Source organism: Ranitomeya variabilis, chromosome 2 (assembly GCF_051348905.1).
Source record: "Ranitomeya variabilis isolate aRanVar5 chromosome 2, aRanVar5.hap1, whole genome shotgun sequence".
NCBI lineage: Eukaryota > Metazoa > Chordata > Amphibia > Anura > Dendrobatidae > Ranitomeya > Ranitomeya variabilis.
In genome coordinates, this window is record NC_135233.1 from 986,603,592 (window position 1) to 986,615,690 (window position 12,099).

Here is a 12,099-nt window from a genome sequence, read left to right on the forward strand (position 1 = left end):
CACCTGCTTTTTGCAGGATATCGTCCAGAGTCTCTCCAAAAAGAAACTTGCCCTCACATGGGATAGAACAAAGTTTTTGCTTAGTTTGTAAGTCCCCCGGCCAGCTCTTTAGCCATAAGGTTCTACGCACTGCATTTGAAAGAGCTGCAGATTTAGACGCTAATTTAATTGAGTCGGCCGAAAAATCTGCCAAAAATGCCGCGGCTCCTCTAATCATACGGATAGACTCCAAAATTTTATTTCTGGGGACCCCATCCCTAAGCTGTTTCTCTAGGTTATCAGCCCAGATCATTAAAGATCGTGACGTTCAGGCAGCCGCTATGGTTGGCCTTAAGCATCCTCCGGCTGACTCCCAGGCCCCTTTAAGAAAAGTATCTGCTCTTTTATCAAGAGGATCTTTCAGGGTTCCCATATCCTCGAATGGTAATACGAACTTTTTCGAGGCCTTAGCTACCGCAACGTCGAGTTTGGGGGCTTTATCCCATGAGCCAGAAGACTCTTCTTCAAAGGGGTATTTCCTTTTAATAGAGGGAACCGATGCATTTTTCCTTTCAGGTTTCTCCCACTCCTTTTTAATTAATGCTTGTATGTTTTCATTAAGGGGAAACACCTTACGCTTTTTTTGGGATAGCCCTCCAAACATAAATGTCCTGCACAGTTTTGTCAGGACGAGGGTCCAACACCCCCATTGTTGACCTTACTGCCTTTACAAGGCCATCGACCTCATCTAGGGGGAAGCAATGACGACCTCCACTTTCATTATCCGAAGAAGAGAATGAGGAATCCTGTGTATCTGAGTTTTTACTCTCGGAGCTGGAAGAGTCCGAATTCCTATAAGGAATAGGTTGTTTCCTACTAGCTCTCCTTTCACCTTTAAGGGAGTTAAACACAGTCTCGACCTCTGATTTAATTACAGATCGTAACTCGGAGGCAAAGTTTGGGGTCTCCTCACAGAGGACTCGTTCTATACAGGAGTCACATAGCTTCTTATCCCAAGACTGTGGTAGGGCTTTCTCGCATAAGGGGCAGGTTCTATGTTTCATCTTCCCCGCACTCTTTCTTGCCTAAGATAAATGGAGAAGGGGACCCCAATTATAAAAAGTGAGCTTTCACGAAGATCACTCACCAATCTGACGCAGCCACAGGTAACGGTTCTGGAGGAGGGGCAGGATCCTGAGGTGTGTGATCCGTGGGCGGCAGCTGGTTTACCACACTGGAATTCTTACTATGCTGCGTGGAATGGCTACCAGACCGAGAACTTCGGTTGTCCGCAGAAGATCGCTTTTTCTGAGCGTCCAACTTCTGCCACTGGTGATGGCGCTGCTGCTGCGGCGTCTGGAGCTGCTGATCGCTGTCCTCCATGGTACTACCCTGGGACGGCATGCAGCAGGGAGCTTCCATGTGCACCTTCTTTTAAAGGTTGGCGCTTATCCCCTCCCCCTGTGGCTGCATTACTGAGGAAGTGTCTATTTTTTCCGGCCTTCTGCACTGTGCATGCACGCAGTCAGCGACTCGGAAATGAAGAACCCCGGTTCCGGGGCAGCACCATCTTGGTGCAGTCAGTCACCGCACCGCTCCTGAACCGGAAGCTCTCCCACCACTTCCGGTGCGGCGCCATCTTGGAGATCCAGGCGTACTGTGCGCGGCAGAGTGCTGGAGCCCCTAACTCCTATCCGGAGTGGCGGCTGCACTTCCCCCCGCTCACGCTTCCAGACCCATCGGTCGTAGCTGTGGCGGCCTCGGATACCGGACCAGCCATGGCAGGGGCCTCCCCGCTGTCAGAACCCAGACTGGCCGGCTCCGGATTCCTCGTTCAGGTCGGTCTTCATAGTAGGTACAGTCCAAGAAGGTTCCCCGTCAGGGACAGGAAACTAAACTGATGCAGGGGAGAGGTACCGCCCTTTTATCCTGTAGGTTTCCTGTCCCTGAAGGGCGGATCCCCTCTCTCTAGTAGTGCTGTCATGGGCGACTGAGAAAACCAGCTATTCATGAATTTCTTTTGGGGGAGGCGTTTATACCGTTCCGCGTTTGGTAAAATGGATAAAGAAGTTTTATTCTTCGGGTCAGTACGATTACAGCGATACCGCATTTATATCATTTTTTTATGTTTTGGCGCTTTTATACGATAAAAGCTATTTTATAGAAAAAAAATAATTATTTTTGCATCGCTTTAGTCTGAGGACTATAACTTTTTTATTTTTTCTTTGATGACGCTGTATGGTGGCTCGTTTTTTGCGGGACAAGATGACGTTTTCAGCGGTACCATGGTTATTTAGATCCATCTTTTTTATCGCGTGTTATTCCACTTTTTGTTTGGCGGTATGATAATAAAGCGTTGTTTTTTGCCTTTTTTTTTTTTTTTTTACGGTGTTCGCTGAAGGGGTTAACTAGTCGGACAGTTTTATAGGTCGGGTTGTTACGGACGCGGCGATACTAAATATGTGTACTTTTATTGTTTTCTTTATTTAGATAAAGAAATGTATGTATAGGAACAATATTTTTTTTTTTTTTGGGGGGGGGGGGGGATTTTTTGGGGAATTTTTTTTTTTTTTACACAAGTGAATATATATATATATATATATATATATATATATATATATATATATATATATATATATATATATATATATATATATATATATATATTTTTTTTACACATGTGAATGTATATATTTTTTTTACACTATAACATTGCCCCGGTGGGGGTGGGGGGGCGGCATCATGTTATAGTGTAAGATCGCTGATTTGACACTTTGCTGTGCACTGTGCTCTGAGCAGGCGCTGTGAAGCCACCTCCCTGCAGGACCCGGATGCCGCGGCCATTTTGGATCCGGGCCTCCTGCAGGGAGGAGGTAGGAGACCCTTGGAGCAACGCGATCACATCGCGTTGCTCCGGGGGTCTCAGGGAAGCACGCAGGGAGCCCCCTCCCTGCGCGATGCTTCTCTATACCGCCAGACACTGTGATCATCTTTGATCGCAGTGTGCCGGGGGTTAATGTGCGGGGGGCGGTCCGTGTGATAGTCAGCTGACACCCGGCCGCGCTCCCCCCGTGAGCGCGGCCGATCGCATATGACGTACAGTACTACCCAGTCACTGGGAATTAAGTCCCAGGTCACCTTGACGGGATAGTACGTCATATGGAATTAAAGGGTTAAATACATGTACAGAAATAAAAGTTACATATTATGAAATGGTTGCCTAAGCCCTATTTCATAATGCTATCAGGTGTGGTAGATCGACTCACTCAGCTGCATTACAGAGGTAGACACGGGTACACTGTCTCTTTAAGATCCTCACTGGTTTATTAAGGGTGCTGCATAAACAAGTGCAAAGTTATCAAAAGTAAGGAAAAACAAAAGATAATATATAATACAACACTGTCCATGTGGCTGTCGGGCAGCGCCCATTCAGAGGATCTATATGGTATATATATATAAATATAATTGTCTAAGGGGTACTTCCGTCTTTCTGTCTGTCCTTCTGTCTGTCGGCAACTTCCGTCACGGTTATTCATTCGCTGATTGGTCTCGCCAGCTGCCTGTCATGGCTGCCGCGACCAATCAGCGACGGCCACAGTCCGATTAGTCCCTCCCTACTCCCCTGCAGTCAGTGCCCGGCGCCTGCTCCATACTCCCCACAGTCACGGCTCACACAGGGTTAATGCCAGCGGTAACGGACTGCGTTATGTTGTGGATAACTCACTCCGTTACCTCCGCTATTAACCATATGTGACCAAGTATTTACTATTGAGGCTGCCTATGCAGCTTCAATAGTAAAAACATGTAATGTGAAAAATAATTACAAAAAACAACAAAAACAAATCATTATATACTCACCTTCCGCCGCCTTTCCGACGCTCCGGTGACCGGTTCATGCAAGTGGCAGGTTCCGGTGCTAAGTTTGGTGTGCGACAAGGACCTGCCATGATTTCAAGGTCATGTGACCGCGAAGTCATCACAGGCCCTGCGCGAAGAAGCTGCGGTACCATGGGACAGGCAGGGACAGCGTCAGGAGCAGGTGAGTATTTCATATTCACCTGTCCGCGTTCCATCCGCCGGGCGCCGCTCCGTCTTCCCGTCCTCTTGCCGTGACTGTGCAGGTCAGAGGGCGCGATGACGTATTAATGTGCGCACCGCCCTCTGCCTGATCAGTCAGTGCGGAGAGACGGGACGCTGAGGAGCAGCGACGAGAGGTGAGTATGTGTTTTTTTTTTTTTTTTTAATTGCAGCAGCAGCAGCATTATATGTGGCACAATGCTGTATGGAGCGTCTATGGGGCCATAGAGAACTGCATGGAGCATTATATGGGGCATCTATGGGGCCATATCTGCATGGAGCATTATATGGGGCATCTATGGGGCCATAACGTCATGGAGCATTATATGGGGCATCTATGGGGCCATAACTGCATGGAGCATTATATGGGGCATCTATAGGGCCATAACGTCATGGAGCATTATATGGGGCATCTATGGGGCCATAACTGCATGGAGCATTATATGAGGCATCTATGGGGCCATAACTGCATGGAGCATTATATGAGGCATGTTATGGGGCCATAAACAACTGCATGGAGCATTATATGGGGCATCTATGGGGCCATAACATCATGGAGCATTATATGGGGCATCTATGGGGCCATAACAGCATGGAGCATTATATGAGGCATCTTATGGGGCCATAAACAACTGCATGGAGCATTATATGGGGCATCTATGGGGCCATAACTGCATGGAGCATTATACTACGTGACTGGGCAAAATACTATGTGACTGGGCAAAATACTACGTGGATATGCATGTTCTAGAATACCCGATGCGATAGAATCGGGCCACCATCTAGTTCACATATAATGGTTCAGCTTCCTTCTCAGGACACCTAGCACTGGAGTTCCACTCTTCAGGCCTACCGAACCCTGAATTCCTCAAAACGCCGATTATTTAAACCCCAGACCACACCATGGGGTGGAGATAAGGTGGACAATCTCCCACCCGCTCTATGGTTGTCCACAAAACCCAGCTCTTAAAATGGCCGATTAACCCCTCTAAACACTTAGTGTGCTGGACCAAACTTCTCAGTTTCAAATCACTGAAGCGGATAGCCTCAGTGAAACGTATCACCCCTCCAACACTTTGCCAGTGACTGTCACACAAGAAACTACACAAAAAAATGACCTCATAGATACGCTTTAAATCAAAGTTCTTATGGTAAAAGTATGTCTAGAAATGCTTGATAATTTTTTTTCAATTATATGCATCACCATTTTTATTAAAATAAATGTGACATGTTGAAGTTTTCATACTGGATACTATGCTTTACACTAGGATCATGCTTCCTATTCTGTGCAGACAACTTTTTAGCCGATTCATCACATACAAGATTACAATGAAAAGTAACACCTCTATACACGCACACAGGTAGGTCCAGAAATATTTGGATACCGACACAAGCTTAAAGGGAATCTGTCACCTAATTTTGGCCCTATAAGCTTCGGCCACCGCCATCAGGGGCTTATCTACAGCATTACAGAATGCTGTAGATAAGCCCCCTGATGTATCCTGAAAGATAAGAAAAACAGGTTAGATTATACTCACCTGGGGGGGGGGGGGGGCGGTCCCGATTCGGTCTGCTGGGCGTCGCAGGTCCTGATCCGGCGCCTCCCATCTTCATACAATGATGTCCTCTTCCTTGCTGATGTCTCGGCTCTGGCGCAGGCGTAACTCTCTGCCCTGTTGAGGTTAGATCAAAGTACTGCGCAATGCAGTACGTTACGCTGCCCTCAACAGGGCAAATCAGTACTCCTGCACAGGAGCCGCAACAGAAGAAAGGAAGATGACGACATCGTATGAAGATGGGAGGCGCCGGATCAGGACCTGCGACGCCCAGCGGACCGAACCGGGAATGGGCTGTGTGGGCTATTCCCTCATTAAAGGGAATCTGTCACCAGGTTTGACAGATATGAGATATGACCACCTCCTTTCAAGGCTGATATACAGTATTCTATAATGCTGTATATCTGCCCCAACCCGACCTGTAAGACAAGAAAAATGACTTATTATACTCACCTGCAGGGCGGTCCAGTCGAGGGGCATCGCTGGTCTTTCTCCGGCGCCTCGCACCTTCTTGCGATGCCGCCCTCCTGTTTGCTTCGTGTGGATGACGCTTCCATACGTCATCCACAGTCTCCTCGGCACCGCACTCCTGCGCAGGCATACTTAGCTGCTCTGTTGAGGGCAGAGCACAGTACTGCAGTGCGCAGGAGCCCGGAAAGGTCAAAGAACTTCGATGCATGTGCACTGCAGTACTTTGCTCTGACCTCAACAGAACAGAGAAGTACACCTGTGCAAGAGCGCGATGCCAGGGACCCTGTGTGAATAACTCAGGGACGCGTCAACCACACAACACAAGGAGGAGGATGGTGATCGTAAAAAGATGGGAGGTGCCGGACCAAGACCAGCGAGACCCCTCAGACCAGACTGCCATTCAAGTGAGTAAAATAAAAGTTTTTTTCTTCTCTTACAGGTCAGGTTAGGGGCAGATATACAGCATTATAGAAGCTGGTGACAGGTTCCCTTTAATCCATCATCTGTAAAAAAAAGGTAAAAGATCTAGAGCAGATTCCAGGTGTAGCTTTTGGAAGCTGTTGCTGTGAACCCACAACATGCGGTCAAAGGGGCTTTCAATGGAAGAGAAACAGACCATTAGGCTGAAAAAAAAATCCACTAGAGAGATAGCGGAAATGTTAGGAGTTGCCAAATCAACAGTTTGGTACATTCTGCAAAATAAAACAGCATACTGGCGAGTTCGGGAACTCATAAAGGCTTCGACGTCCACGGTAGGCAACAGTGGTGGCTGATCGAATAAATGTTTTAATTGTGAAGAAAACAACCCTTCATGACAGCCACCCAAGTGCAGAACACTCTCCAGGAAGTAGGTGTTTCGGTATCTAAGTCTGCCATAAAGAGAAGACTTCCTAAGCCGAATTCCAAGGGTTCACCTCAAGGTGCAAACCATTAATCAGCCTTAAAAATAGAAAAGGCCAGATCAGAATTTGGCAAAAAACATGTAAACAACCCAGCCCGGTTCTGTCAAGGCATTCGTAGGACAGATTAAACTAAGTTCAACCTTTACTTGACTGATGAGAAAAAGAAAGTATGAAGAAGGCTTGGAATGGCTCATGATCCAAAGCACACCACACACTCTGTAAAACATGGTGGAAGCAGTGTGATGGCGCGAGCATGCATGGCCCCCAATGGTGCTGGATCATTAGTGTTCATTGATGATGTGACTGAAGACAGAAGCAGCCGGATGAATCCTGACATGTACAGGGTGATACTTTCTGCTCATATTCAACCAAATGCAGGAAGGTTGATTGGACGACGCTTCACAGTACAGATGGACAATGACCCAAAACATTCTGCAAAAGCAACTCAGGAGTTTTTTTTAAGGCAAGGAAGTGGGAAATTCTGCAATGGCCGAGACAGTCATGAGATCTCAACCCCATCAAGCAGCATTTCACATGCTTAGGACAAAACTTAAATGGGTTGTCAACTACTAGGACAACCCATTCTTGATCTAAAGGTAAAAAAGCTTATACCCACCTACCATGCTGGCGCCATTCCAGTGGTGTTCATACTCGCATTTCTGGGCCTCTATGAGGTTGTTATGACACATGAGCTTGGCAAATAGCAAGTTGTGTAAGCGGGCACCATCCATACAATAAGTATACTGGGATCACCTAATGCATATTAATATAAACATATCACAATAAGAAAGTACGGTATATGCAAAAAAAACAGGGATCACCAAGAAAATAAAAAAAAATAAATAAATAAATAATAATTCTTTGTTTCTAATATATTATTACAAAACCAAAGGCAAACACTTAAAAACATAAAAAAATGCACTAGGGATAAATCGCACAGAAGAGATCCCAAACACATTATATAGTGTATAATACACAAAAATCCTACAAGCCGTGGAGTATTAAGAGAAGCTTGCTAGATAAATACCGGGGGCTGCCCAATGTACTCATGCTGCTGTCACTGCAAAAGGGTCCGATTTGAGGGAAGGTACAAAATAATACACCTTGAGAAAGACACCGTGGGTCCTTGTACCTACTCAGCCGAACTGCTTGCTTAGGGGGGGCTACTATTTGACTGAATTAGGGTGAAGTATTTTGCTCCCATATATTATTTCGTACCTTCCCTCAAGTCAGACCCTTTATTTCATTGCTGAATGTTTTCCTATACCATACTGGGCTTCGTGTACCATTTATATGTTTATCCCCATAGGAGCATAAGGATGAAGTTACTGCATATTTTTTATCATGTATGACAAGTGCGGATTTGTATTGGTCTATTACTTTTGCAGTGATAGCAGCATGAGTACATTGGGCAGCCCCCAGTATTTATCTAGCAAGCTTCTATTAATACTCCACGGCTTGTAAGACTTGTGCATTATAGAATGTTCTTGGGATTTCTTCTGTGAGATTTATCCCTAGTGGATTTTTAATGTTTTTAATTGTTTGCCTTTGGTTTTGTAATAATACATTAGAAATAAAGAATTTTTGCATTTTTTGAATTTTCTTGGCGATCCCTGGTTGTTTTGCATATACTTTCTTCTTGTGACACATGAGCTTGGTGCCCTATCAGCGCTGGCGTCACCGTCCTCGCCTTCGGACAAATCGAACACCAAGAGGAAGTGAGAGATCAGCTGCAGCCCGAACTAAGGGTACCGTCTCACAGTGGCACTTTGGTCGCTACGACGGTACGATCCGTGACGTTCCAGCGATATCCATACGATCTCGCTGTGTCTGACACGCAGCAGCGATCAGGGACCCTGCTGAGAATCGTACGTCGTAGCAGATCGTTTGGAACTTTCTTTCGTTGCTGGATCTCCCGCTGTCATCGCTGGATCGTTGTGTGTGACACCGATCCAGCGATGCGTTCGCTTGTAACCAGGGTAAACATCGGGTAACTAAGCGCAGGGCCGCGCTTAGTAACCCGATGTTTACCCTGGTTACCAGCGTAAAAGTAAAAAACAAACAGTACATACTCACATTCCGGTGTCCGTCAGGTCCCTCGCCGTCTGCTTCCCGCTCTGACCGAGTGCCGGCCGGAATGTAAGAGCAGAGCACAGCAGTGACGTCACCGCTGTGATCTGCTTTCACTTTACGGCGGCACTCAGTCAGAGCGGGAAGCAGATGGCAAGGGACCTGACGGACACCGGAATGTGAGTATGTACTGTTTGTTTTTTTTTACTTTTACGATGGTAACCAGGGTAAACATCGGGTTACTAAGCGCGGCCCTGCGCTTAGTAACCCGATGTTTACCCTGGTTACCCGGGGCCTTCGGCATTGTTGGTCGCTGGAGAGCGGTCTGTGTGACAGCTCCCCAGCGATCACACAACGACTTTCCAACGATCACGGCCAGGTCGTATCGCTGGTCGTGATCGTTGGAAAGTTGCAGAGTGTGACAGTACCCTAACTCTTAGGGTACGTTCACACAGGACTTTTTTGCTGCTTTTTTTGCTGCTTTTTTTAATGCTAATTTTCAGCTGCTTATAGGTGTGTTTTTGGTGCGTTTTTGGTGCGTTTTTTTGGTGCTTTTTTTGTGGTATATGGTGAATCAAACATGTTTGATGACTACACCAAAGACACTCAGTACTCAAGCACGCTCACATAACACGTTATCAGAGCACGTTCACATCACTAGTATTTACCTACTACCTGGTCATTTAATTTGTTAGAAAAGGACATATGTTAAGTTTTTTATTTACCAATCTCCCAGTGGAGCTTAGCATCGCCTTCATCCCAGCGGGGGGAACAATTTACGTCAGATTACATGCCATGCATCTGCCTTTTTTTGACGATCACTGTAGTTTGGGCAAGCTACATCCCAAATTACAGGCATTGTTTCCACCTTGCAAAAATAAATGAAAAAGTAATTACTAAATGCAAGATGAAATGAAACCAACATTCATGACAAGGAAGATACAAACATACACATGCAGAACACATGAACATGTACATAACAGCACATGAGCATCGCAAAGTGTACCATTGCAAACAATCGGATAGATAGATATATCACAAATTAAAAAAAATATTACCTCCATGATTAGTTGGGAAACATTAATGCCCATCCTCCTATACCAAGACATGGCTACCACCTCACTACCAGAAACTCCCTCACAATAGATCACAATCAGGACACCTCACAATGGCTCTTCACACCTCACTAACCACATCCCTAAGCTCTTGGCTGTGAGATCCCTTCCTGCTGGCCATGATTTTCTGCACAAAAAACGCAGCAAATAATGCTACATGCGTTTTTTCAGCGTTTTTGCAGCGTTTTTTTCATCACCCATTCAAGTCAATGGGTGAAAAAACGCTGCAAAAACGCAGCAAAAACGCTGAAAGAAGTGACATGCCCTATGTCCAAAAAAAGCAGCAAAGCAGAAAAAACTGATCAAACAAAAAACCAACGTGTGTGCATGAGATTTCTGAAATCTCATAGGCTTTACTGGTACTGTAAAAAGCAGCTGAAAATTAGCATAAAAAAAAGCAGCAAAAAAAAGCAGCAAAAAAGTCCTGTGTGAACGTACCCTTAATGTCTGATTTGTCCAAAGGTGGGGACAGTGACGTCAGAGCTGGAGCGTCTCGTGCAGATGGCCACAATCGGCCCGAGTGTGAACGACAAAACACTGGATGGCACACGCACCAATGTTATTCTATGGGGCCATGAACATGTCTGATTTTTCCTTTGGACCGAGTATGTACAAGGATAAAATAAATCGCTGCATGTTTACGTGTTCTCCGATATCTGGATTGCACTCGACCATGTAACTCAAGGCGTGAGTGGGAAACATTGGATGACATCTGAGTGCAGTCTGAGAAATTGCCTTTCTCCATCTTCTCCTCATCCAATAGAGCCGGATCGCACTACGATTAAACTCTGATCAGAGCGGCCTTTGCATTTTCGCCCCAATTCTTTGGGATGAAAGAACCTACACTGCTCAAAAAAATAAAGGGAACACCAAAATCCCACATCCTAGATATCACTGAATGAAATATTCCAGTTGTAAATCTTTATTCATTACATAGTGGAATGTGTTCAGAACAATAAAACATAATTATCAACGTAAATCACAACTAATATCCCACGGAGGTCTGGATTTGGAATGATGCTCAAAATCAAAGTGGAAAATGAAGTTACAGGCTGATCCAACTTCAGTGGAAATGCCTCAAGACAAGGAAATGAAGCTCAGTAGTGTGTGTGGCCTCCACGTGCCTCTATGACCTCCCTACAACGCCTGGGCATGCTCCTGATGAGGCAGCGGACGGTCTCCTGAGGGATCTCCTCCCAGACCTGGACTAAAGCATCCGCCAACTCCTGGACAGTCTGTGGTGCAACGTGACGTTGGTGGATGGTGCGAGACATGATGTCCCAGATGTGCTCAATTGGATTCAGGTCTGGGGAACGGGCGGGACAGTCCATAGCATTAATGCCTTCATCTTGCAGGAACTGCTGACACACTCCAGCCACATGAGGTCTGACATTTTCCTGCATTAGGAGGAACCCAGGGCCAACCGCACCAGTATATGGTCTCACAAGGGGTCTGAGGATCTCATCTCGGTACCTAATGGCAGTCAGGCTACCTCTGGCGAGCACATGGAGGGCTGTGCAGCCCTCCAAAGAAATGCCACCCACACCATTACTGACCCACTGCCAAACCAGTCATGCTGAAGGATGTTGCAGGCAGCAGATCGCTCTCCACTGCGTCTCCAGACTCTGTCACATGTGCTCAGTGTGAACCTGCTTTCATCTGTGAAGAGCACAGGGCGCCAGTGGCAAATTTGCCAATCCTGGTGTTCTGTGGCAAATGCCAATCGTCCTGCACGGTGTTGGGCTGTGAGTACAACCCCCATCTGTGGACGTCGGGTACTCAGACCATCCTCATGGAGTCGACACATGCACATTTGTGGCCTGCTGGAGGTCAATTTTGCAGGGCTCTGACAGTGCTCCTCCTGGTGCTCCTTGCACAAAGGCTGTGGTAGCGGTCCTGCTGCTGGGTTGTTGCCCTCCTACGGCCCCC

General features: G+C 46.3%; 1 protein-coding gene across 6 annotated transcripts in view; it reads right to left on the reverse strand.

Annotated features, from left to right (window-relative positions):
• AMMECR1L (AMMECR1 like) overlaps window positions 1-12,099 on the reverse strand; it is a 75,940-nt gene that overhangs the window by 61,944 nt on the left and 1,897 nt on the right. Inside the window, exons 1-2 of one of the 6 annotated variants that reach the window (XM_077290905.1) lie at window positions 10,114-10,246; window positions 9,781-9,923 (exon numbers count right to left, since the gene is read on the reverse strand). The exons of 4 other annotated variants lie outside the window; for them this stretch is intronic. The gene's annotated coding sequence lies outside the window, so the exon portion shown is untranslated. Of the gene's footprint in view, window positions 1-9,780; window positions 9,924-10,113; window positions 10,247-12,099 lie in introns of those variants that run through there. One more of the 6 variants, XM_077290906.1, reaches the window with a different exon arrangement.